At 38.5% G+C, this 24,891-nt stretch overlaps 1 protein-coding gene across 1 annotated transcript in view; it reads right to left on the reverse strand.

The window, feature by feature from the left end:
• LOC146003046 (adipokinetic hormone/corazonin-related peptide receptor variant I-like) overlaps positions 1-24,891 on the reverse strand; it is a 571,777-nt gene that overhangs the window by 146,681 nt on the left and 400,205 nt on the right. The gene's annotated exons all lie outside the window — the stretch shown is intronic.

Here is a 24,891-nt window from a genome sequence, read left to right on the forward strand (position 1 = left end):
AAACTCTAAGTTAAAAATTTGTAAATGTATATATGATACAAAACAAAATAAATAAAAATTAATACATACCCTGCAAAAAATCAATAAAAAAGTTGAAAACCTCTCTTTGTGCATCCAAAATATAATAACAAAGCCTTCCTGACTGGATTAAATTGTGTTATTTGAGTAATAATAATAATAATAATTACAAGCCTAAACTTGTAAAATAAAAGGGTAGAACTTGTCAAAACATACTTTTGCATCCAAAATATAATTCAAAACACATCTAAATTGTGTTATTTGAGTAAACTAGAGAATAATCCTGTAAACTTGGAAAAAATCTCTCTCTCTCTCTCTCTCTCTCTCTCTCTCTCTCTCTCTCTCTCTCTCTCTCTGTGTGTGTGTGTGTGTGTGTGTGTGTGTGTGTGTGTGTGTGTGTGTCTTTGAGAGTCCAAAATGTAATAAAAATGGTGCCTGAATAAAATAAATAGTGTCATTTGAGTAAATATTAGGCTAAACTTGTAAAATAAACAAATAAAAGTTGAGAACACACACTTTGTGTGTCGAAAATGCGACTAAAAGTCTTTCCTGAACAGATTGAATTGTATTATTTTGGTAATAATAAGCCTAAACTTGTGAAATAAACAGATAGAAATTGAGATCACACACTCTGTGTGTCGAAAATGCGACTAAAAGTCTTTCCTGAACAGATTGAATTGTATTATTTTGGTAATAATAAGCCTAAACTTGTGAAATAAACAGATAGAAGTTGAGAACACACACTTTGTGTGTCGAAAATGTAACTAAAAGTCTTTCCTGAACAGATAGAATTGTGTTATTTGAGTAAAAAATAGGCATAAACTTGTAAATAATAAATTAAAAGTTGATAAAATCTCTTTGTAAATACAAAATTTAATAAAAAATGTTGCCTGAATATTACAAATAGTGTTATTTTGGTAAAAATTAACATAAAGCTGTAAAATAATAAGTTAAAAGTTGAAAAAATGTCTTTGTGAGTCCAAAATTTAATAAAAAATGTTGCCTGATTAGTACAAATAGTGTTATTTTGGTAAAAAATTAATATAAAGTTGTAAAATAATAAGTTAAACGTAGAAAAAAATGTCTTTGTGAGTCCAAAATTTAATAAAAAATGTTGCTTGAATAGTACAAATAGTGTTATTTTGGTAAAAAAATTAACTTAAAGTTGTAAAATAATAAGTTAAAAGTTGAAAAAATGTCTTTGTGAGTCCAAAATTTAATAAAAAATGTTGCTGATTAGTACAAATAGTGTTATTTTGGTAAAAAATTAATATAAAGTTGTAAAATAATAAGTTAAACGTTGAAAAAAATGTCTTTGTGAGTCCAAAATTTAATAAAAGTGTTGCCTGAATAGTACAAATAGTGTTATTTTGGTAAAAAATTAACATAAAATTGTAAAATAATAAGTTAAAAAGTTGTAAAAATATCTTTGCGAGTCCAAAATTTAATAAAAAATGTTGCCTGAATAGTACAAATAGTGTTATTTTTGTAAAAATAAGGATAAGCTGTGAAAATGTTTGACATAAATTCAAAGTTTGGTAAAAAATAAACTCAAAATTAAGTTAAATAGCACACAGTAACATACATTTACTTCCTAAATCAATAATCAAAGGGTCCTAGGTTCGTTACCCCGTGATAAAAGCAAATGGTGAAAACTGTAGGCCCCGTCCCTAATAGCTCTCCCTTCTTCATAGTACAGATAAAAAAAACCTGCGCTAAAGCGTCCTGTGCCTTGGAGGCAAACCTGAGCGGAATATTAATTGGCGGCGGAAACCGGTTCTACAATGACGCATAGCTTCAGAGATTTGACCCTTGCTGCGCATTCTCAGACATCCTTTGTTGTCTGGTTGAATCCCTCCCCTGCCCTACAGTATTGCATAGCTTTCCCCTGTTCTTGCGTAGTGGTTAACCTTGAAAAAACCGGTTCTGATTGGTCAATCGGGTTCTTTGTTTGTTCTGACGTTGTGACGTCATTTGACCTTGACCACACATCTCCCAAATTCCTTTCTCGTCTACCCTCAGCGCGGAGCTCAGATTCGGAGACAGTATTCTGTCTAGCGTGTCGTACCATCGTCTTTCATAACATAATGAAATACATTATTATATACATTGTACACTAAAACCATTTATTACCGTTGCATATCGCGGGTTCGAGTACCGGGACCGTCCCCAATCGTACCATTACCGCCGTTCATAGCGGTTCATAAACCATAGAAAACTTATTTTCAATATTATAAACATTAATATTATCGATTTATACATTACATACTTTGCAGTAATGAATATAAAAACATATGCATAGCGTTTAGTACCTCTAATTACCTTCTATATACATATTTTTCATAAAATAAATAATTATATATTCATAAAAGTTATAAACATGCAAATACATATATGTAAAGTATTCTAAGTACATGCAAATGAATTCTAAGTACATGCGAATTAGTTCTAAGTACGTGCAAATTAATTATAAGTACATACAAATTAATTAAAACACGTGCACTAATTGCCACTGGCGGGGTCCTCTACTACTCATACCTAACATTCCCGTGATCACGAAATATCATTATGAGTGAACTCTTTCGAGCATTACTTCCGCATTCTGTCATTGGTTCCAAGGGTCAACTGACTTATGCACCACACTGTACTTTTACAATTCGAGTGGCCTCCCCGATCGCAGAGTGGCAGCGTCATCGTCTTGTAATCAAGGAGTCCCGGGTTCGATACCAGCTGGAGGCATATTGCACAGTAGTTCGGATCACACTTTAAACTGTATGTCCAGTCCCTTATTATGCCTTACTGTGTATAATGAGGACTTGAAACTCCAACTAATACAAAACCAAATTCTACCATTCGGTTTTTACACTCTAGTAAACCTTCATGTAACACATTTCAGCTACTTCTACAATAAATGAATAGATAATAACCTTCTGATAAAGTTTTGTGTCAAAATGTATTCTTCATAATATTCATGGCAAAGCCTATTTCGTCCCCCTTATTGTACCTCACGTATCTAGATTTTCCCAAGAGACCGGTTTTATCATTCTGACTATAAGTTACTCTGAAGTAGATGAAGAACACCTCAAAAGATCATTTCTTTAGTAATTATAATACTTCCGGGTCGAATCCTAATTCCACTCTACCATCGGTGAGGTTGGTCAGTTGCAAAATACTTTTCTTCTTTATTCTACAAGGCTGCATAATTTTCAGCAGGGAAATCTTTGTTGACTGCACCATGAATGGACACGAATGATATTTTAATTGTTTTTGTTACGCAGTCAAGAAATAGTTATTATATGCATTGAATTCCATTTTCTTTGAGGAGTGTAAAACATTCCTGGCAGGGATAAAAATAATTTTATTTTGCCGGAGATAAATTCTTTTTAGGGGAAAGAACATCCCCGAAATCCCCCCCCCCCCGCCGGTACATTCGCACACTGGTTATTGAACATTATTATAGTATGAAATAAACCATTCGGATAGTTGCAAGGAGGGACCTGTCCGGGACTCGAATTTTGAGCGTTTTGGGGGATTTTTCACGTCAAGGATTGGTGTCCAAATCGGGATCCGAGTGGTCTACAACGCCAGGTACCGGGTTTCGACGTTGGAGTTTCGGTTACGGCACCACGTCCATCTCAAAAAGTGGTCTTTCGGAAGAGTATTTTTGGAAAATTTTCTAAAAGCTTTATAGACGCAGTATATCTACGTATATATATATATATATATATATATATATATATATATATATATATATTATTTCAATCTTTTACCATATGACTTCAATAACACACTCAGCTGCCAATTATGATAATCCCAGACTATCTTTGACTTCCAATACACTAATATTTTATTGTGCCTCGGGGCTCAAACTCAGACGGCTAAATGCGATACTCTGACCCCTCAAATTCAAATTCAAATTCAAATTCTTTATTTGCGTGGGCGAGGTTCAGCCTGAGGCTGTTCTGCCACCTAACCCGTGTCATCGATTACATTTAAATTTACATTTCTTATGTTATTACAATATTAATACAGTGTACAATAAACTGTATGATTTAGTTACAAAATCTATTGATAAAGTAATTGTAATAAATGTATGAATAAAATGATACAAAAATTGTGAAAAGACAACTACATAAAAATAAAATGAGTAATAAATAAATAAATAAAAAATATGTAGACAAAATACATAACATAAACATACAAGTTACATCATAGTATTTGAACACAATCTCTGCTCTGCCAAAAGAAAATTCTTTACTTCATTTCGAAAAGATTCTATTTTAGATATGCTCGACATGCTCTTAGGTAGGGCACTCCATATTTTTGCTGCAAAATATGAAAACGACGCCTGATATGCCTGTGTGTTGCAGAGTGGAAGGTTAAATTTGAAATTATTTCTTGTATGGTGGGTGTGAATACTGGTGCGAGGGATCAACATGTCTGCCAGATACGACGGCTTGCCAGATGTAATAATTTTATGTATAAGGCAATATGTATGCAGTAGTCGCCTACGGTACATATTGAGGATATTCTTATTATTTATGGAAGGTAAAATATGTTCACGCCTGGGGATGCAAAATATGAACCGCATGCACGCATTTTGGCATTTTTGAATTTTTGCTTGTAAAGTTTTATTTATTCTACCAGAGTATACTACGTCACAGTAGTCGAGAAATGGATATATGAGTGTTTCAACTAATCGCTGCTTGATTTCTGAAGATAATAGTTTGTTAAATTTAAACAAGAATCTAAGTGTTCCAAATGATTTATTGATTTGGCGGCTAATATGCTCATCCCATGATAGACGAGTGTCAAATATCAGTCCAAGACTTTTAACTACTTGAGCTCTAGGTATGACATCATCATTTATTTTAATTGTTGTATTAGTGTGCTCGACCGAACCAATAGCATTTCGAGTTCCAATAAATGTATAACATGACTTATTAGCATTAATTTTAAGGCCATTTGCATCACACCATGTTTTTATCGCACCCAAATCATTACTTATGTATTCAATACTTATTGCAATTTCTGTTGGATTGAATGATTTGGTTAGTTGAGTGTCATCAGCATATGAATGTACGTTACAGTATTTGACAACTGAGGGTAGGTCTGCAATATAAATCGTAAACAATAAGGGACCTAGTATAGATCCTTGTGGAACACCAGATGAAATATATAAATTATTAGATATTAAAGTAGGCGACAGTTTTACACGTTGATTTCGGTTACTTAGATATGAAAAATACCAGTTAAGGGTAGATTGTGAAAAACTGTAATATTTCAGTTTAATTTATGTTGTACCGTATCAAATGCTTTGGACAGGTCCAATAATATTAATGCAGTGAGGAATTTCTTATCCATAGTCTGGAGGACGTCATTTGTGACTTTCAGCAAAGCCGTAGCAGTGCTGTGTGCCGGCCGAAATCCTGACTGTGAGGGTGGAAGAATATTGTTTTGGGCAATGAAGGTAAATGTCTGTTTATAGATTATTTTTTCTAGTAGTTTTGAACACACAGGCAGAACACTAATAGGTCGAAGGTCGTTTACATTAGTTGGTCGGGTCGTCTTAGGGAGTGGTGTTATCAAAGCTTCTTTCCATTTCTCGAGCGAGAAGTTAATAATATGTGGGATAATAAGCAAAATAAAAGGTAGCGATAACTTCAGCATTGTAGTTGATATTCCATCTGTACCAATAGCAGTAGACTTGATTTCGTACAAACATTTTCTTACAGTATAGCCATCCACTTTTTTAAAAGCAAATTCGGAAAGCATATTATTAAACTTTTCGTTACTAAATTTTAAACATTCTTGAGATATCAGACGTTGGTTGATATTTAGACTATCAATTGAATTAATAAAGTGTTCATTTATCTCGTTCGCATTGTCAAACGTGGAGGGGAGATTTTTATTAGAGCCAATGCCTACAGATTTCAGTTGCTTCCATAAATGCTTTGGTTGTCTTTGTGTTTTATTGATGTTATGCTCAAAGTAACACTTTTTTTCTTGACGAATAACGGATGTCGTGAAATTTCTCAGTTCTTTGTATTCCTTCCATGCAATTTCACTTCCGGTTCGTTTGAATTTACGAAACGCATTGTCCCTTAGTTTCATCAACAGCTTCACATTCGATGTAATCCACGGCATACGTTTGTTACGAACTCGTGTTTTACGGACTGGCGCGTGCTTGTCAAAGAGATCAAGTAAGTTAGCATTGAAATACTCTACTTTCATATCCAAGTTATCGGTGCTATATATTTTTCCCCAGTTAATTTTTTCTGCATCCTTCACGAATTTATCATAATCAATATCACCGTATTTTCTGTGGTATATAATTCTGTTCACGCTTTCTGGTTTGGTATACGCAAGTACAACGTGCGTCATTCTATGATCGCTATTGCTGACTGGCTCACCGACACCATGTTGGATTATATTTTGCATGTTGCTGACAAACGTCAGATCAATTAATGACTTAAGCCCCTATCACACGGAACTGGATTTCTAGTTGGAATTCCCTAGTTGGCGATGAACTGACTTTCTGGGTAGTAATCATGGCCGCCTGGCTGACTGCTTGACTGGTTTTGAGGAATAGGACATGTTCTAATTGCTACTAACTTCTTCGACTAGATTCTTTGGAACAGCCAATCAGAGCAAAGTTTGGCCATATGAAGATAATCTGTTAGTTTGCAAAGTAGCCTTTTTTGTCTGTGGCTTCCGAGTGCATACAGCACGAAAGGCATGTTCACAATTGAAAAAGCTAAAATATTCTTCCATACGTGTACAGAAAACGTTGTAAAGTACGTATTTTATCAGCGCCGTTCTTCTCCACCTAAAACCATTTAATGCGATGCGATATTCCTCTCGGTTGGATAGTTATCGTATTTTAAAAGTGTGAAGTGATACGTTGTTTACATCTCGCGCGGCCGCCATTATGGGAACGAAAGACTATCGACAAGTACGGTGTAACAAGTACCGTGTGAGGCGAAAACTAGCAAATGGGTAGTCAGTCCAGCGTCAATTAGAGCATTCCAACTAGAAATCCAGTTCCGTGTGATAGGGGCTTTAGTCGTGGAGGTTATTCTGGTCGGTTTATTGATTATTTCCGTTAATTGAAATTGATTAAACAAATTTTGAATGTAAACGACGTCAGCACAGTCTGGATGTAAGAAATTAATGTTGAAATCTCCAGCTATAACAAGGTCATTAACTAAGGGATACATTTCGGTCAATATATCTTCTAAAATTGACAACTGTGTATATGGAATACGCTTAGGCCTGTATACGGCACAAATACCGAGACGTTCCTTTTTTATTTCAACCGTAGCAGCAAGGTACTCAACGTCAAACAACGAATGCAGTTTTAGTCCCTCCCGTGCGTATATGCAGACACCCCCACCCATGCTGTAATGGCGATCAGAGCGTATTAAGTCATAACCTGGAATTTTCAATGCATTATCCGTTATATTGCAAGTTAACCACGTTTCTGTTATAACAAGAATGTCAATCTGTTTCTCTGTAATTTCAATGCATATTTCCTGAAGTTTGGGGAATAATGACCTGACGTTTACATTTGCTATTTTGAGACCCAGAGAGCAGCCGGTTCTTTTGTCAACAGCGAGAGGGTGACGGAGGACATGCCCTAGAGCAGTGGAGTTCATTTCAAGGGGGGTGGTAGGTTCTGTTAGAGGCATAACGGTAGAAGTAACTTCTGGAGGGTTGCAGAGCAGAGAGAGGTTGCAAACTCACTACATTTATCCGCAGATGCATAAAGGTCACAAATACAAATAAAAGTTTTCTGCTTTTTACGGTACTTTTGATCATTAGAAACTTATGAATATGTTTTTTTTTATTTACTAACAATTAAACTTTGCTTATGTACAAGAACGTAACTCACATTTACGAAACTAAACTGTAAAATTATGCAGTTGAGATTAAAATATTGAAAGTAGTAAACAATAATGAAAGAAGCAAAACGCGTATATATCAAAGAAAAGAGGAACTTAAACATGTAGAAGCTACAACTTAAGACTAAATGTGTTCCCGATAAATAAAAATTATAAGAGTAATGTGATGTTTAAATTTTATGTTATGAAAGGTAAAAGAGATTTTAAAAAATGATAAAGTTTACAGATCACTCATATCTTCCCGGTAAGCGTTCAAAGTTCATCTAATTGCTTTTTGCAAGTAATGAAGTGCTTCACGTTTCCAATATTTATTACGATATTCCCATCTTGGGTCCAACAGTTCTTGTAATTGTATTTGCTCGTCGCCAGTTTCAGAAGCTCGAGACGTGCGCGGCAGAGATCTTCTGTGATGGTGATATTAGAACCCTTCAGTTTCCGTTTATTTCGAAACACACTTGCTCTCGCACGGTAACTAGTAAATTTAACAAGAATGGCTCTTGGCTTACCTCCGTTCTTCTGTCCTCCTACCCTGTGGCTTCTGCAAATATCACCATGCTGGATTTTGATGCCCAGTTGCTCTTCAAACAAGGCGGTTGTTTTGTTGTCGGTATTCTCCTTGGAAGTTTCGGGAATACCGAATATCCGGATGGAGTTCCTCCTCTGGTACTGCTCTAAGTCGTCCAATTTGTCCCTGAGCCCTCGGAGTTCCTCATCCTTCTTCTTCAGTTCATCCTTCATGCTGTGCATTTTTTCAACGTTAAAGTTTAGTGTTTCCTCCAGACTTTGAAGCACTGATTTTGTCACTGCCTCGACTATCGAATCCACCATAATTTTCATCATTTCAGGTGCCTGCACAACAATTTTCACTTCCTCACAAACACGTTTCACAAATTCTACGTTGTTCCAGTTGGAAACACTGCTTGCGCTGTTCGGTGATCCCTGGTTCTTTCCAGATTTCTTCGGTGCCATACTGAACGGTGAATTAGAAAATAGTACAATACAAGGCACAAAGTAATAAACCGAAGTCGTGTTATCTGCAAATGCACTTCTCAGATATTAATCTCACCTTACAATATTAGTTTGACCATTAGAATGTTAATTTACTGCAGTTGTTTACGTTATTTCGGGATCACAAACGTTACGGACTAGCGACCATCCGCCATCTTGATTCTTTTTTTTTCTCAGGTGATTAAACTACTGAGAACTTCAGGTAGATGTTGTCGATGCATAGAATAAAACAACGACCTTCTTCATTAAACCATAAGTAACTGCATCCTCTGGGAGGTTACTTGAACCTTGATTTTAGATCTCGCACAATGCCTTTTTTCACAAAAATGGGCAATCCCGCATTTTTTATAACAATCTTGTCTTTTCGTTTACTTACGCAACGTGCACTTTGACTTGGGTCATCGCCGAAGTGCGTAAAGCTTGCAGTTTAGGCTACAAAGTGTTGTCGGATGTGTGAAAGTATAAAACATCCATATACGACCCTGTCATAAAACTGGAGGACTTTTTGCTGGTTATGTCAACACCTTCTTGAAAATAAAACAGGAAGCGAACGGCTGGCCTTCATGGTGTCAGAAGGACGAGGATAAGAAGAGTACATACCGAAATATTTCGATAAGAAGGTTATTCTATTGGAAGAAAACAGTATCGAAGTCAATCCTGGAAAACGTACTCTGGCTAAACTCTGCCTTAATATTTTATGGGGTCAAGTTCTGCTAACGGGACAACCTTTCTCAGACAGCCATCATCAAGGAATTGAAAGATTTTCTTGATAAAATGACTGACCCAAATATAATGATCGGAGGAGTCGTATTCATCAATCAGGACACCGTTTTAGTGAACTGGAAATATGTTGAAGAGGCTGTCAGTCTGAACAGGAAAATAGATGTTCCTATCGCAGCCACCAGAGCTGCGACAAAGCAACAAAAGACAACACGAATCATTTGTCGAGCAGATAACTGAACAATAAACTGACTCTCGAAGACAAATTTGAAAAGGTCACGGTGTCCCTATTTCGAGACTCGATGGAGCATTCGCATGCGAACATCTCAAATTCGCCTCATATACCTATTTCATATTTTGATAAGAAAAAACCGTTGTAACAATTTGGGGGGGGGGTTAATGGTGGTAGTGGGAAAATGTTGAGAATGAAAGAGATTATATTTTTTACTGCACTTTTGCGTTTTCTTTTCCATTCGATTCACAGATCTGCGATAAAGCAATTAAACACAACGCAAAACCTTTGATTAGCAGAACACTGAACAGTAAAAGAACTTTTGACTTCAAGTTTGAAAATATTAAAGGGATCCCTGGTTCGATAATCGATGACATTCGCCTACGGACATCTCATATTCTCAACTTTTATCGAAGTAATGTCTTGAGAGGCATAAGATAGGTAAATTTGAAAAGTTGAAAAACCTGTCCGGAAAACTTTAAAAGGGTGTCCAGCCGGCCCTAATTGAACTAGAGTGAAAGGCAATTGTAGATTCGGAATCTGTACGTCAAGACCTTTCCATAGAGTATATGGACGGTGGTCTACGGTAAGAATAACAAAATTCAACATGGCAGCCAAGATGGCGGCCCCCGTTGTCATAACGAGCTGAGATGACAATTAATTGTATAATATTACATAGTAATCGTGGGTGATGTTTATTGTCAGCTCGTTGTTGTAGGTAAATTTGAAAAGTTGAAAAACCTGTCCGGAAAATTTTAAAGGGCTATCCAGCCGGCCCTAATTGAACTAGAGTGAAAGGCAATTATAAATTTCGGAATCTGTACGTCAAGACCTTTCCATAGAGTATATGGACGGTGGTCTACGGTCAAAATAACAAATGGAGTATTGGCACGCCATACTGGGAAAGAAATTGCAAAAGGACGCATATGAATTTTTTAGATAAGGTATAGTTTGTGATGTCATGTGATCTATGTTTTACCACTTTTATATTATCGCGAAGGTAAAGGAATAGTGGTAAAGATTGATTGACTTGGTGTTTTAAGTCCACTTTATGCACAGTAAGGCTAATTGGGACTGTTGGTTGGTTTATTTGGTGTTTTAAGTCCACTTTATGCACAGTAAGGCTAATTGGGACTGGACCTACAGTTTAAAGTGGGATCCGAACCACTTGTGCCTCCACCGGGTATCGAACCCGGGACCCCTTGATTACAAGGCGACGACGCTGCCACTGCGCCATCGGGGAGGCGCTAATAGGGACTGGACTTACAGTTTAAAGTGGGATCCGAACCAGTATGTGCTTCCACCGGGTATCGAAACCGGGACCCTTTTATTACAAGACGACGAAGCAGTTGCCACTACGCTATCGGGGAGGCCAATAGTGGCGAAGAACATAAGTATAGGTAATGTTACTTTCGTCATGTTATGATCAAGGTGGTCCCTTCTTCGATACCCGATGGTGACACCCAACAGCCCTAATAGCTTCTATGTTATGCCTCTCAAAACGCGTTCGAGGCGATAAGAGAAAGCGAATGTTTTATGCGCGTAGGCGGTTGTTTCCAACTTTTATCGAAGTAGTGTTTTGAGAGGCATAAGATAGGTAAATTTGAAAAGTTGAAAAACCTGTCCGGAAAATTTTAAAGGGCTGTCCAGCCGGCCCTAATTGAACTAGAGTGAAAGGCAATTGTAGATTCGGAATCTGTACGTCAAGACCTTTCTATAGAGTATATGGACGGTGGTCTACGGTAAAAATAACAAAAACCAACATGGCGGACCCCATTGTCATAACGAGCTGAGATGACAATTAATTGTATAATATCACATAGTAATCGTGGGTGATGTTTAGTGTCAGCTCGTTCTTGTAGGTCAATTTGAAAAGTTGTAAAACCTGTCCGGAAAACTTTAAAGGGGTGTCCAGCAGGCCCTAATTGAATTAGAGTGAAAGGCAATTGTAGATTCTGAATCCGTACGTCAAGACCTTTCCATAGAGTATATGGACGGTGGTCTACGGTAAAAATAAAAAAACCAACATGGCGGCCAAGATGGCGGCCCCCATTGTCATAACGAGCTGAGATGACAATTAATTGTATAATATTACATAGTAATCGTGGGTGATGTTTATTGTCAGCTCGTTGTTGTAGGTAAATTTGAAAAGTTGAAAAACCTGTCCGGAAAACTTTAAAGGGGTGTCCAGCCGGCCCTAATTGAACTAGAGTGAAAGGCAATTGTAGATTCGGAATCGGTACGTCAAGACCTTTCCATAGAGTATATGGACGGTGGTCTACGGTAAAAATAACAAAAACCAACATGGCGGCCAAGATGGCGGCCCCCATTGTCATAACGAGCTGAGATGACAATTAATTGTATAATATTACATAGTAATCGTGGGTGATGTTTATTGTCAGCTCGTTGTTGTAGGTAAATTTGAAAAGTTGAAAAACCTGTCCGGAAAACTTTAAAGGGGTGTCCAGCCGGCCCTAATTGAACTAGAGTGAAAGGCAATTGTAGATGCGGAATCTGTACGTCAAGACTTTCCATAGAGTATATGGGCGGTGGTCTACGGTAAAAATAACAAAAACCAACATGGCGGCCAAGATGGCGGCCCTCGTTGTCATGACGAGCTGAGATGACAATTACTTGTATAATATTACATAGTAATCGTGGGTGATATTTATTGTCAGCTAGTTGTTGTAGGTAAATTTGAAAAGTTGAAAAACCTGTCCGGAAACTTTTAAAGGGCTGTCCAGCCGGTCCTAATTGAACTAGAGTGAATGCAATTGTAGATTCGGAATCTGCACATAAAAACCTTTCCATAGAGTATATGGAAGGGGTCTACGGTCAAAATAACTCTAGAAGGTACCATATTTTCTACCATGTCCTCGTATATTTCTGTTACATTTAGCCTCAGTGTGTAAAACGGATTTGAAACAACGGTTCAATCCGTTATTCGGTCGGCCCCTCAAAAAATACCACATTTTTACAATGCCCTCCTATATTTTTGTTCCGATTAGTCTCTGTGCATAACACAAATTTGAAACATCGGTTCAATTTGTCATTCGATCGGACCTTCAAGAAAATACCACATTTTCTACCACGCCCTCATATATTTATGTTTCGATTAGCCGTAGTGCATAAAACGGATTTGCAATATCGGTTCAATCCGTCACTTGATCAATCGATCGGACCCCGAGAAGGTGCCACCTTTTCTATTATACCCTCGTATGTTTATAAACAATTCCCGTTTCACTTATGATTTCTCCTCTTTTACATCACCGTACAATAAACTGACCTTCAGCGGGAGTGTTGCCATCTGAAAATAGATAGATTAAAATGTTAGTTATATTTTACACAGACTGTAATCACTGTCATATATTAATTCACACATAAACATGTTATACGACATGGGAGGCTTTGCGAAATGCTTACCATCACTATGAGCTAGGCGTTGAAGACGCAGAAAATTTCGCAGAGCTCACCAGGTCTGTTCCGAGATAGCTGGAGGAGCAAGTTACAATCGATCGCGGTTCGTCGTGACCGGAATCGGCAAAGCCTCCAGATTTTTGAAAAAAGTTTAAATTTTTTTGACAAAAAGTTGAATTTTTAAAAAAGTTATTTTTTAAAAAAAAGTTTAAGAATTTTGAAAAAAGTTGAAATTTTTTTGAAAAAAGTTTTAAAAAATTTTGAAAAAAGCAGAATTTTTTTTTGAAAATGTTGAATTTTTTTTGATAAAGTTGAATTTTTTTTTGAAAAAGGTTGAAATTTTTTTAAAAAAGTCGAAATTTTTTTGGAAAAAGGTTGACATTTTTTTTAAAAAAGTCGACATTTTTAAAAAGTGAAATAAGAGTTCCCTCAATTACGGCCCTGTTTGCCCTGGACCTCAAGTTTCGAAGGGTCCCTTAGTTACGCCCTGTTTGCCCTAGACCTCAAGTTTCAAAGGGAACCTTAGTTACGGCCCTATTTTCCCCAGACCTCAAGTTTCAAAGGGCCCTCAGTTAGGGTCCTGTCTGCCCCAGAGTAAAAGTAATTGTACATTCGGAATCTACACATACCCCACTTTTAAGACTGTAGGCCTTGTACTCATGTTTCAAAGAACCCCCATTTTCAACCTTGTTTGGCCCACAGTAAAACTTACTGCAGATAAAGCCCCAGCTCCAATCCTCTTTGCCTCAAAAGTAATTATACATTCGGAATCTGTGCGTTTGGAACCCCTTTCTAAAACTGTAGGCCCCGTACTCAAGTTTCAAAGAACCCCTGTTCCGTCTCTGTCTGTCCCCGAGTAAAACTAATTGCAGATAATGGACCCCGGTCCTGTCTATCCTAAAACTAATTACAGATTTGGGCGTGTTCGGTACCACATTTTAAAACTGTAGGCCCTGTACTAAAAGCCCCCGGTTAGCTAAATTGTTTTCACAGGCATGTTCTCCATTTTTCGGTTGTGAATGTTTAATTTTTAACACCAGTGAATCTGTGGCAGAATGTAACAAGGAAGTCGTGCTTCTATGAATAGACCTCTATCGAATTCGCATTCCAGACGGAAATCGTTATATGATAACGATAACCGCTGCTAATTAGTCTACATCGAACATATGTGTTGTAACCATTACGAAGTTTTCCTTCTCTGGCGACGCTTCAACAGTACATGGCCAGCAAGGAAGTTGCATCCGTTCCGATAATGTCTAAACCCTACACCGAAATTAAAATTATCTTTTGCCCGCAGACTCAAAAAGGAAGTTGTGGTTGGTTATCTCTGGCATGCATAATCAGCAAGGAAGTTGCATCCGTTCTGTTAATGACCAAACCCTACACAGAACTGATATGTATGTGTTTGTGACCATCACTGCAAAGCTTTCATTCTTCCGTAACGTCTTTACTGGTACAGTGTTGTATTGATGGAGGGAGATAATTTTGTACGTATATTACATCTATTTATTTCGATACAATAATAACATTTACTTGTATGTACAAACTCTTTTATTACTTTACACATTCTTTGTTAAAATACGGGTACTTTAGTATAGGTTTTTCGCAGTGGCGACGAATAGGTTCCAAAACTGGAGGGCATCCAAACTAGAGGGGCAAAGTGCTAAACTAAGGGGCAAAGACAGTTTACTTTTCCCTTGCAGGTGAGGTTTAGCATAGTGCGGGGCCACAAATGACAAAAGGTGGGTAGGCGAAACAAATTCTTAACGACAAATGCGAACGTAGATATTGCGCTCTCTGTATGTTTTCTACAAAATCACCGAATACTGACGCATTTCTTTTCCTTTCAATAATAAAGCTGAATATGTTGACCAATGTGTCCACCTTCACTTCATGCATATTTAGGGTGATTGGGACCGGGGTCTATTTTAGGACCGATTGCTGTTTAATTTCAGTTTTATGCACATATAGGGTAATTGGGACAGGCCCAGGGGATATCCAGAATTGGATGTGTTATTGGCAATTCGAGATCATATTTGGAATGTTTTGTACACCAAGTGAACTTTATCTTGACAATATACTTTAGTTAGACATTTTTGTACGTACTTTGGATATTGTGTGGATACAAAAAATACATTTTAGACTACATTTGGATCTTATCTGGACACGATTTAGATATGAATAAAACTTGTTTTTTTTTTAAACATTTTCTGGGTGTTATTGGAATGTACAAAAGATGTTTCCTGTTTGGAACATATTATGGAAATTTTCGTACCATTTTATGGATATAACAGGGACTCTTTAAACATTTATTATGACACCTTTTATATGTCAAATAGCTGTATCCTTAACTGAATTGCATAATTCTTACGAAATCGTGTGTGCACATGGAAAACATCAAATTCAAACTTGGTGGTGTTTAATATCCGCACACCTCTCAATATCACATAACATTCTCAAACATCTCCGCCGCCACACAATATTTTAAATCCACCAATAACACCCTTGCCCTTTTCCAATATTTTTGGTATACCCCTGAACTTTAACTCCTTTCCGAAAATGTAGTATGTCCCTCAATAATTACTTCCACAACTATATAATAATATTGACAGCAATTCCCCCATTTGTGAACAACCCTCATATATTATTTTCTTGTCGCACCCCCATTTATTCATCTTATCTTTTATCCCAAAATTTATACAACCGTAATGGTAAATATTCCTCCAATTCTTTTTATCCTGAGTGTTACATAACCCATTCGAGATTCCTACAAATAATTCATATTTTTGAATATATTATTTTCCTCTCTTATCGAACCCCATCTTCACCTATTCCTCTTTTTATCCTCCATATTTTCAAGAGATACCACATTTCTTACCTACAAAAAACTAACAAACATTTCCTCACACAAGAACCGTTACCAGATCCTATTATCTTTTATCCCTTCTATTTGCACCTTTTTTTTCCAATATCACGTTTTCCGTTAAACATATTTCAAACAGGCACAATTCCTAGAAGATTACGCCCAACCGTTTCCCTTCTCTTCTTCAACCGTCATAGACCCATTAACAGCCGCAAACCCATATCTTCATCCCGACAAACACGCCGCACATATCACTCAACCGTTCCAAGAATACCATAACAATCGGAAACCCCTATCTCCACCACAACACTCCTTCCCGTCCTTTTCAATTAACGACCGACAAAAATTACAATTCCAAGCAACCAACCGTCGCCGAATTTCCTACTTCCCCCACCACAATTTCATCAACGCCAATTACCATCCTATTTCCCTAATTAAACGCACATTCTTATCTCATTCCCCCTCCCAATTCTCAGAATTTCAAAATCATCAACGCCATCTCAAAAACAGGAAACACATATCACAATTCGAAGAAAAACGGCGCGCACGTCCAATTTATGACGTCACAATTCTCTCAGCTAATCAGGGAAAATCCCTATTCCGATATAAACAGTTCCCTCCTCCCCATAATAACTCATCAACGCCATCTCTCCTCAAACAACGGAAACACGTATCACTATTCGCAGAATTTCAAACTCATCAACGCCATCTTTCCTCAGACACCGGAAACACGTACTCCAATTCCGAGAAAACCAACCGTCACAGGAAAACAATCCACTACTTTTCCTCCCCAACAACCAATCAAAATCCTAATCAACTCCCGACCGGAAACACTTATCACTCTCCTCATTAACAACAGGAAACCCATATCATTATGCCACGCCCCTTTTTCCCAACAGCCAATCAAAACCCTCAAAACACCCACACTTGCTTGCCTACACACCTACATCATCAATTGATCTTTGATCGATCTTTTCCAATCAATTGATTTATCGACTTTAACGCGGGTACATAACTACTCTCTCTCTATCTTTTTTCCTTCTTCCTTCTCCTCTCCTCTTTCTCTCTAAAAAAAGAAGAAGAAGAAGACGAGAGAGAGAGAGAGAAAGAGAGAGGGAGTAAAGAAGAAAGAGAGAGAGAGAGAGATCTCTTTCTCTCTTCCTCTCTCTCTCTCTCTCTCTCTCTCTCTCTCTCTCCCAGGGGAAGGACCCAAATCGGGCGTTACCCCCGCACCCCCTATACACCTTCAAGGGGGATACGTGGGGGGATGGTGCCATCCTTTTTCTTTCTTTCCTTCCTTCTTTCTTTCCTTCTTTCCCGGAAGGAGGAGAAAAGAAGGATAGGGGGTTCGTCGAAGTTACTGCGGTCAACGTTTTCTGCATGAAGAGGTGAACTTAAAACCTGGTCCATCCAACCTCTAAGTTGCTAAAACCGTTTCAAAAGTTCAACAGATCAAACTCATTCGATCAAATACTCTTGACGAGTCAAGTCTGTCACATTTCTTTAGCTGCTTCGAAACTTTAATACCGTTAATATGCAAGATACACTTCCGTTGTTCGGGGAACGGCTTAATATGTAGGAAAACTTCACGTCTCTCGCCGGAATGGATCGTAAAGTTTATTAATAAAAGCTTCCACTCACGAGGGAGAGTTAATCGCCCGTGTCGGTGGCAACGTTGGGATGCTCTTAATACCGCTCGCATCTTTTCGGCCAGTTTGGGAACCGGCGAAGTGTATGAAAGCCACCATAAGTATTAGATCTCCGGGTAGTGATGAGAAACTGTGATGCGTTCGGCGTCGTTTCACGTAAAGTCTGTGGCTTCGAGAGAAAATTTCAAGGCTGAAAGAAATTTCTTCAGGTGTGCTTCGTTAAGATGCTCATCAATAAAAAGATTTCCATTTTGCTCTTTTTCCCTTCATTTCCTTCACTCTATCTCCGTTATGCACTTTTATATATTTTTCTATTTCTTTCTCTGTTCTCCCATCCATCCACTTTCTCATTATCAGTTCCTTTCATTCTCTCTTTGTCATTTTCTATTTTCTCTTATTGCTTCTTCCTTTCTTTCCTTGTCTATTTCCTTTCTTCATCTTAAATTCTCTTAATTTTCCATCCTGTCTTTCTCTACTTTTACATTACCTTCCCTCTATTTATATCCAGAGCGGGCAAAACAAAACTTGTTTCCAATGGAGGGCCAATGATATATGCTTCGAAATAGTGGCAAGCTTTATTTTGAATAATTTGATTGGTTGATTGATTGATTTGCTTTATTTTACTTCGCTTATTGTGCCACTTTTGGCTAATTTGCAAATATGGGGATGAGTGACGATGCGATGAAATTGATGAATGGACACTGACAAACATCCATGCCGAGGCCAGGATTCGCACCCGGAACCCCAGGTGTCGTAGCGCGACGTGCTAACCACTCCGCCACGCGGACTGGCTTTGAATAACTTGAAAAGGGAATAACCAAATCAAAATTTTCACGACTCATTTTCTTTTGATAGTGATATAATTACCTCTCCCCCCCTCTCTCTCTCTCTCTCTCTCTCTCTCTGTTTCCATTTCCTTCTTTTTATCCCTCAATTCCCATATCATATTTATCTCTCTACTGTGTTGTTCTATGGCCATTGGTGTTCTTTGAGAGCGACTCGTCATCAATTTCATCACCCATTCTCATCGCCTCTCTTAGCCAGAAGTGGCAGAAAAGTGGCGCTAAAAAGGGAAAAAAGCAATTTTGTTACGGGAAAGGTAAGGAAGTTTCTACGCCTTAAAATATATCCTATTCGTTCCCAATAACACCTCCCAGTCTTGTCGGCCTCCGTAGCACAGTGGTTAGCACATCGCGATACGACGCCAGGGTTCCCGGGTGCGAATCTCGGCCTGGGCATGGGTTTTGTGAGTGTCCCTTCATCAATTGCATCATATCATCACTCATCCTTCCTTATCTTCGCGATTAGCGAAAAGTCGCAGAAACGCGAAGTAAAATAAACTAAATCAATCAATCAATCAGTTATCAGTTTTTATTTTGACTGGAGAGAGAGGTAAGCATATAAAATAAGTTACTCTGCACTGAGACAGTTATTAAAACAAAATATCAAATAGGGTTTGGGCTCGAGCATCTCCCATGGTTCTCTATTACGACAATAAGCATTAATTAATTAGTTACCTATATCAACAAGTACAACACCAAGACTTGTTATCAGCGTACTTCTAAGTCACGTTACACTCTCGTGCACGAATTTGGAATTTATGACTAGAAAAGCGTGCTATAAGGCCAGGGGTCCCGGATTCAAATCCTGGCTACGACTTGGACGTTTGTGTTTGTTCGAAAATGAGTAAAAACGAGAATACATTGGAAATTGACATGTGTGAAGTTTTCAACCTGTTCAAGCGGCTCCGGCGCCTAGAAGGAAGAAGAAGCCTTTTACCAAAATAGAAGGAAGAAAAGAAGAAGAAGCCTTTTCACTAATCAACGATAGAAAAGAAGAAGAAGATTTCCTTTCAATTATACATATATTTATAAGAAGAATATAACCGACGTAGATTTGGAATCAGCATATATACAGGGTGTCATTTTAATGGCGCACACGGACCACGGAAACGTGTAGAGGACATCAAAACAAACAACTTTTCTCATGAACATTTTTCTCGTTGGTGCATCGTTTCGGCGCTACAGTCGTTCAAAAAGCCCGTTTTGCCGCCTGAATGCTGGCAACTACACACAACATTTGATTGCATTTGTGACGTCATATCCCGTCGTGAAGCGATGCGTTACAGGGTTGCCAGGAACACACATATTCTGTGAAAAATGACAGCTACAATCAGCCACATTATGTACCGTAACACAAAACGAGAAAACGCGTTCTGTAACCTAACAAGAAGTAAACAAACGATACGAAAAATGGTAGAAAGAAAATGGAATTCAAGTGGAAGTAGTCATATCGAATTTTGTCATCTACAATTTAGTCCATCCACTTCGTCCTTCTGATACTAGTTGTCTGTGACAGACAGAACAGATGACAAAATAGAAATGAAAGAACTCAATATCACAAAGGTAAGCAACACATAATATAATGTATATTCAGGGCATTATGAGGCAAGTGACAAAAATGGTTGAAAATACAGGGATATAAATAGTAGTAAAACAAACTCTCCTACGACTGTGTTTATCTACGCACCGGATACACATGTAATAGTTTGCAACTCTGAACAGGGCAGTATATTCGCTACTGATTCATCATTAGATTGTTACTGTGGTTGTACGTGTTTAGTCGTAATGTAACAACGTGAACCTCAGATATTTCCGTTATCAGCACAAAGTACCACAAGGCATCTGGACACAAACCTGTAGATATCAACCTTGTAACGAGATTTGCAAATATAATTGACATGTAGCTGGGCGTAAACAGCTAAATGTAAGTTGCAAGTACAATAAAATTTATTGTTGTTGATATTTGGCATGTAGGCCGAGTTAAAATTCGATAATGACACTTCATTTTGAATACGTTTTTTACCATTTCTCATATCGTTGGTTCACTTCCCCCTTCCCCTGAGATGACTGCTGATCTTCTGGCAGGTAGGCTATCATGATCGGTTTACTATACGCGTTTCTCGCTTCGTTTTACAGCTAATAATGTGGTTGGTGTCGTATGTGTGACGCTTATTGCGTTAATAGTCTGTATGGTTTATAAAACCTTTGAAGTTGTCAAGATGTTGTTAAAAACAGATGGTGTTTTGTCTTGTATAAATGGAGTCCATTTTAGTTTGTTGAATGGAATTTTGTGATCAATTATATATTGTTGAATTATGAGTGCTTATCATTGACAATATATTCGACACCTCGTGTGAGATCTGCGTGTGTACCAAATACACAACAGTTGGTAGTTTGCCATGTTTCACAAGATTTGTGTGTTCCTTGCAACCCTGCCGTGCGCTCTTTCGCCGCAGGAAATGACGTCACAGATACGATCAAATGTTGTGTTGGGTTGCCAGCATCCAGGCGGCAAAACGGTCTTTTTTGAACGGCTGTAGCGTCGAATTGACGCACCAACGAGAAAAATGCTACTGAGAAAAGTTGTTTGTTTTGATGTGGTCTACACGAATCTGTGGTCCGTGGGCGCCATTAAAATGACACCCTGTATATATATATATATATATATATATATCAATGTGTAATGACTGCCTACCGGTAGAAATAGGGAGCCACCACATCATGAAGGCAACAGTGCCTCCGGGAACCAGTTGGGCCACAAAACAAAACAAATCAAAAAATTAAATCCACGGCTAGCTACACATACAACCTCAACTGGCTCCTTGTAACACACCATATGTAGCTGAAACTTAACATGAGGAGGTAAATCGAGATGCAAACACAATCATTATTATTTCCATAATTTTAATTTCTATTAGTTTGGCTAACTATGCAAGGTGACCAAAACTGATCCAAGAATCAAGACCTATAAACATATTGATAAAATTTACACACACTGTCACAAACTAAATTAGCAATAAAGAGTTGAAATTATTTGGCCAATTACATAATGCATGCAGTACGCGTACTACACTACAGTTTGCACATTACCTTGTCTGCCGATGCACATTAGAAAGAAAAATATATATATAAGCGCGCACTGAGTTCATCGTTGGGGCCCAGTCTTCTAATATGGTCCTGATGTCACGTTTGAAGAGATATGGAAGGGGGGGGTAATAGATGAAATGATAGCGGTCCTTCTGTATACCAGCTACAACCACTGGTGGGTTCCTTGGTCGTCTCCGGTTCAGTCCATTTCAGAGCGCTTGATTACTGTATAAGCTGTTCTGCAGGCATCTTAACGTTTGACTCGCCGTACTGGACGATGCTTCAACACTTTCCCGTTCACGCATCCGAGCGTCAACAAATCAGCACTGCACACAGTTCGTACTTGGCACTGTTTTAACACTTGCACGTTCACACGCCCGAGCGTCAACAGATCCGCACTGCTCTCGTATGCGTACAAGGCAAAAAATCAAAGAACTTTTCGAGAGCGACCACTTTGCCTCCTTACTTCTTCACCGTTAAAACTTAGACTGTCCGTCCCAGGACTCTCCACACTCCTGGAAACACTATTTTGCACTATTGTGCTCCCCTGACCAATCAGGAGCTTGCGCTTTCTTCTCCATTATGCACTCCTGACAATGAACATGGAGGGTGTGTGACCTCGCAAGTTTACAGCGTTATATATAATTCACCCTTTTACTAAAGTGGACAGAAACATGCCTAGATTCGAAATTTATGAAGGTAAATAGTTCTCCTTCGAGCTTAATTCTGAAATTTACACGCAAGGGATGTTTTCGAAATGGTGACAGACTTGTAAATATTCGAGAGACAAATATATGGTCGCACAGATGGACAGAGAAAAGGCTTGACGTGAGAATGTCTGAAAATATGGTGCGACTCGAATCGGAAGAGACCCCCCCTAGAATGGAGGGTGTGGAGCCATCTAGCATGGAAGAAAATCACTAGATTTAGAAAGTTGAAAGAGGAAAAGACAAAGTGATACCTTTACATACCTATGCCGGTGAAATTTTGACATGCCTGGCAACACTGACGTCCAGGCGCGCATTTCGTTGGGGAGACCTAGCTCTATTGTTACATTTTTTTCAGCTTTCTAGACTGGCTGCTGCATTCTGTCCCTCGGTCGTGAAAGTCGCATGGTGGTAAATTCACGTAACTGTGACAGCACCATGCTGTGCGAAGGAAGTGGTCAAAAATAGGGGTGACGTCCATGAGAGTTCCCACGACCCACGCTAACTTTCCAACGTAAGAAAAAAAATAAACAAAAAAACAAACCTTGGGGTGGACGCTGGGAAAAGTCCATCACAAATGTATATACAAGCTTTGCTATATATTTTCTCTGTATTGTGAACAGTTTTCAGAATATAGATACGCATTTAACTATATCCTCTTGGCTATAAAACGCTTTTCTTATTTGGAATTCTCGAATAAAGAACCTATCCCCTGAGATTAAGATATATCTGTAGCCGTGGTATACGTTTATTTTAAGAAGTACACAAGTGGCGCCCATAACGTTAAGCTTTACCTTAACTTACCCACGAATGAGGCGTTGCACGTGGTGCAAAGCACAGGGGAGCACTTTACGTTTTCATTCTTTCGGTACACATCCTTGAATTCAACAAACGACATACTCACACTGGAAATCCCTTTTCTGCAATATCCTTTAAAAAACCACCCACACTGGATGCCCTCAGAGCAACAGTGCTTCCTCATATATGTGCGTGGGGGCTTTAAATAACATCGCTTGCAAGAAAACAGAAAGTTCCTATCTGAAACCGACAGCAAACCGCAGGGAGGGAGGGATGGGGAATATCTATCAACGATTGTACTTTTCCCTTCTTGGCAAAAACCATCTGGGACAATTTCCTGGGTCCCTGCAGGCACATTGCTGTCTTCTTCTTTTATTTGTAGGATCCCATATCTCTCTCTCTTTCTCTCGTTTTATCCTCTATCTAGAAAATTGAATTCGCTTCCGTTCCTCTCTCTCTCTCTCTCTTTTGTAAAAGCACATGAAATAGTCTTTGATGTGCAGACAAAGAAATCATGTGACTCCAAAGGTGATTGATCCGCGATGTTCTTTTTTTTCTCTTCCGTCAACAACAGATCGTTTTATGAAACGTGTAAACAAGAAGTTGTTCACAACAATACTAGCGGTCAGCGAACGTGCTACCAAGCCGGACGTCTTAGGTTTGAGCATTTGGTAGATCATGGGTATAATATACAGGGTGTTCATAAAGTCCCGGTATCATTACAAAAAGACATAGATCGGAAACTACATGCAATAGAACAATGCTGTTGATTGCAAAATGAGCTACAACTTTCCACGTTTATAAGCCATAAAACTCAATGTGCGCCACTATAGTTGTTCTCAGAACATCAAGGCGGTAATCCACTTCTGCCCATACACGCCCCAGCATATCACCGGTAACAGTAAGGATACTCTCCGTTATTCTTCTTCTAAGAGTAGCAACATTTGGAACAGGAGTGCGGTAAATACAATCTTTAACATATCCCCAGAAGAGGAAATGCAAGGGTGTGATATCAGGAGAGCGCGGTGGCCAGGGAATAGGTCCATCACGGCCTATCCACCTACCAGGGAAATACCTATTCAGAAGACCTCGAACATCATTGGACCAATGAGGGGGTGCCCCATCTTTTTGAACCATTATGGTTGGCTGTAATTCCTCCATTGTTCTATTGCATGTAGTTTCGGAGATATGTTTTCTTGTAATGGTACCGGGACTTTATGAACACCTTGTAGTGTTTTTCCATCATAATTTCGCTTGATCGTGATCCATCCTCATCGTCGCGATTAACTGAATCGGTAGAATTCGGCGTAAAAATAACAGAAATGGATAGAAAGAAATTAAACAAAACTCGCGACGTTGAGGCACACATAAAGAACAACGGTGCCCAGGACGAAGCTCGAATCAGGGAAATTCAGTTCCGAGGTCAAAAGTTGATCAGTTAAGATAGCTCTCAGACCGAGGCAACACGGCCCCCTTCAGTCTATAAAAAGCATACACCACACATGTGCGAACAACAGACCGAGGCGACACGATACACTGTTATGAGAAACCAACCCAGCTCGAGAGTGCAGCTAGGTCCTGTCGCTTCGGTTCAAAAGATTGTATTGATTACTGAGGGTTTGCTTCCAAGCGACAAGTGTCTATTG

The sequence above is a fragment of the Lepisma saccharinum genome, chromosome 19, assembly GCF_977018435.1.
Source record: "Lepisma saccharinum chromosome 19, izLepSacc3.1, whole genome shotgun sequence".
NCBI classification, from domain to species: domain Eukaryota; kingdom Metazoa; phylum Arthropoda; class Insecta; order Zygentoma; family Lepismatidae; genus Lepisma; species Lepisma saccharinum.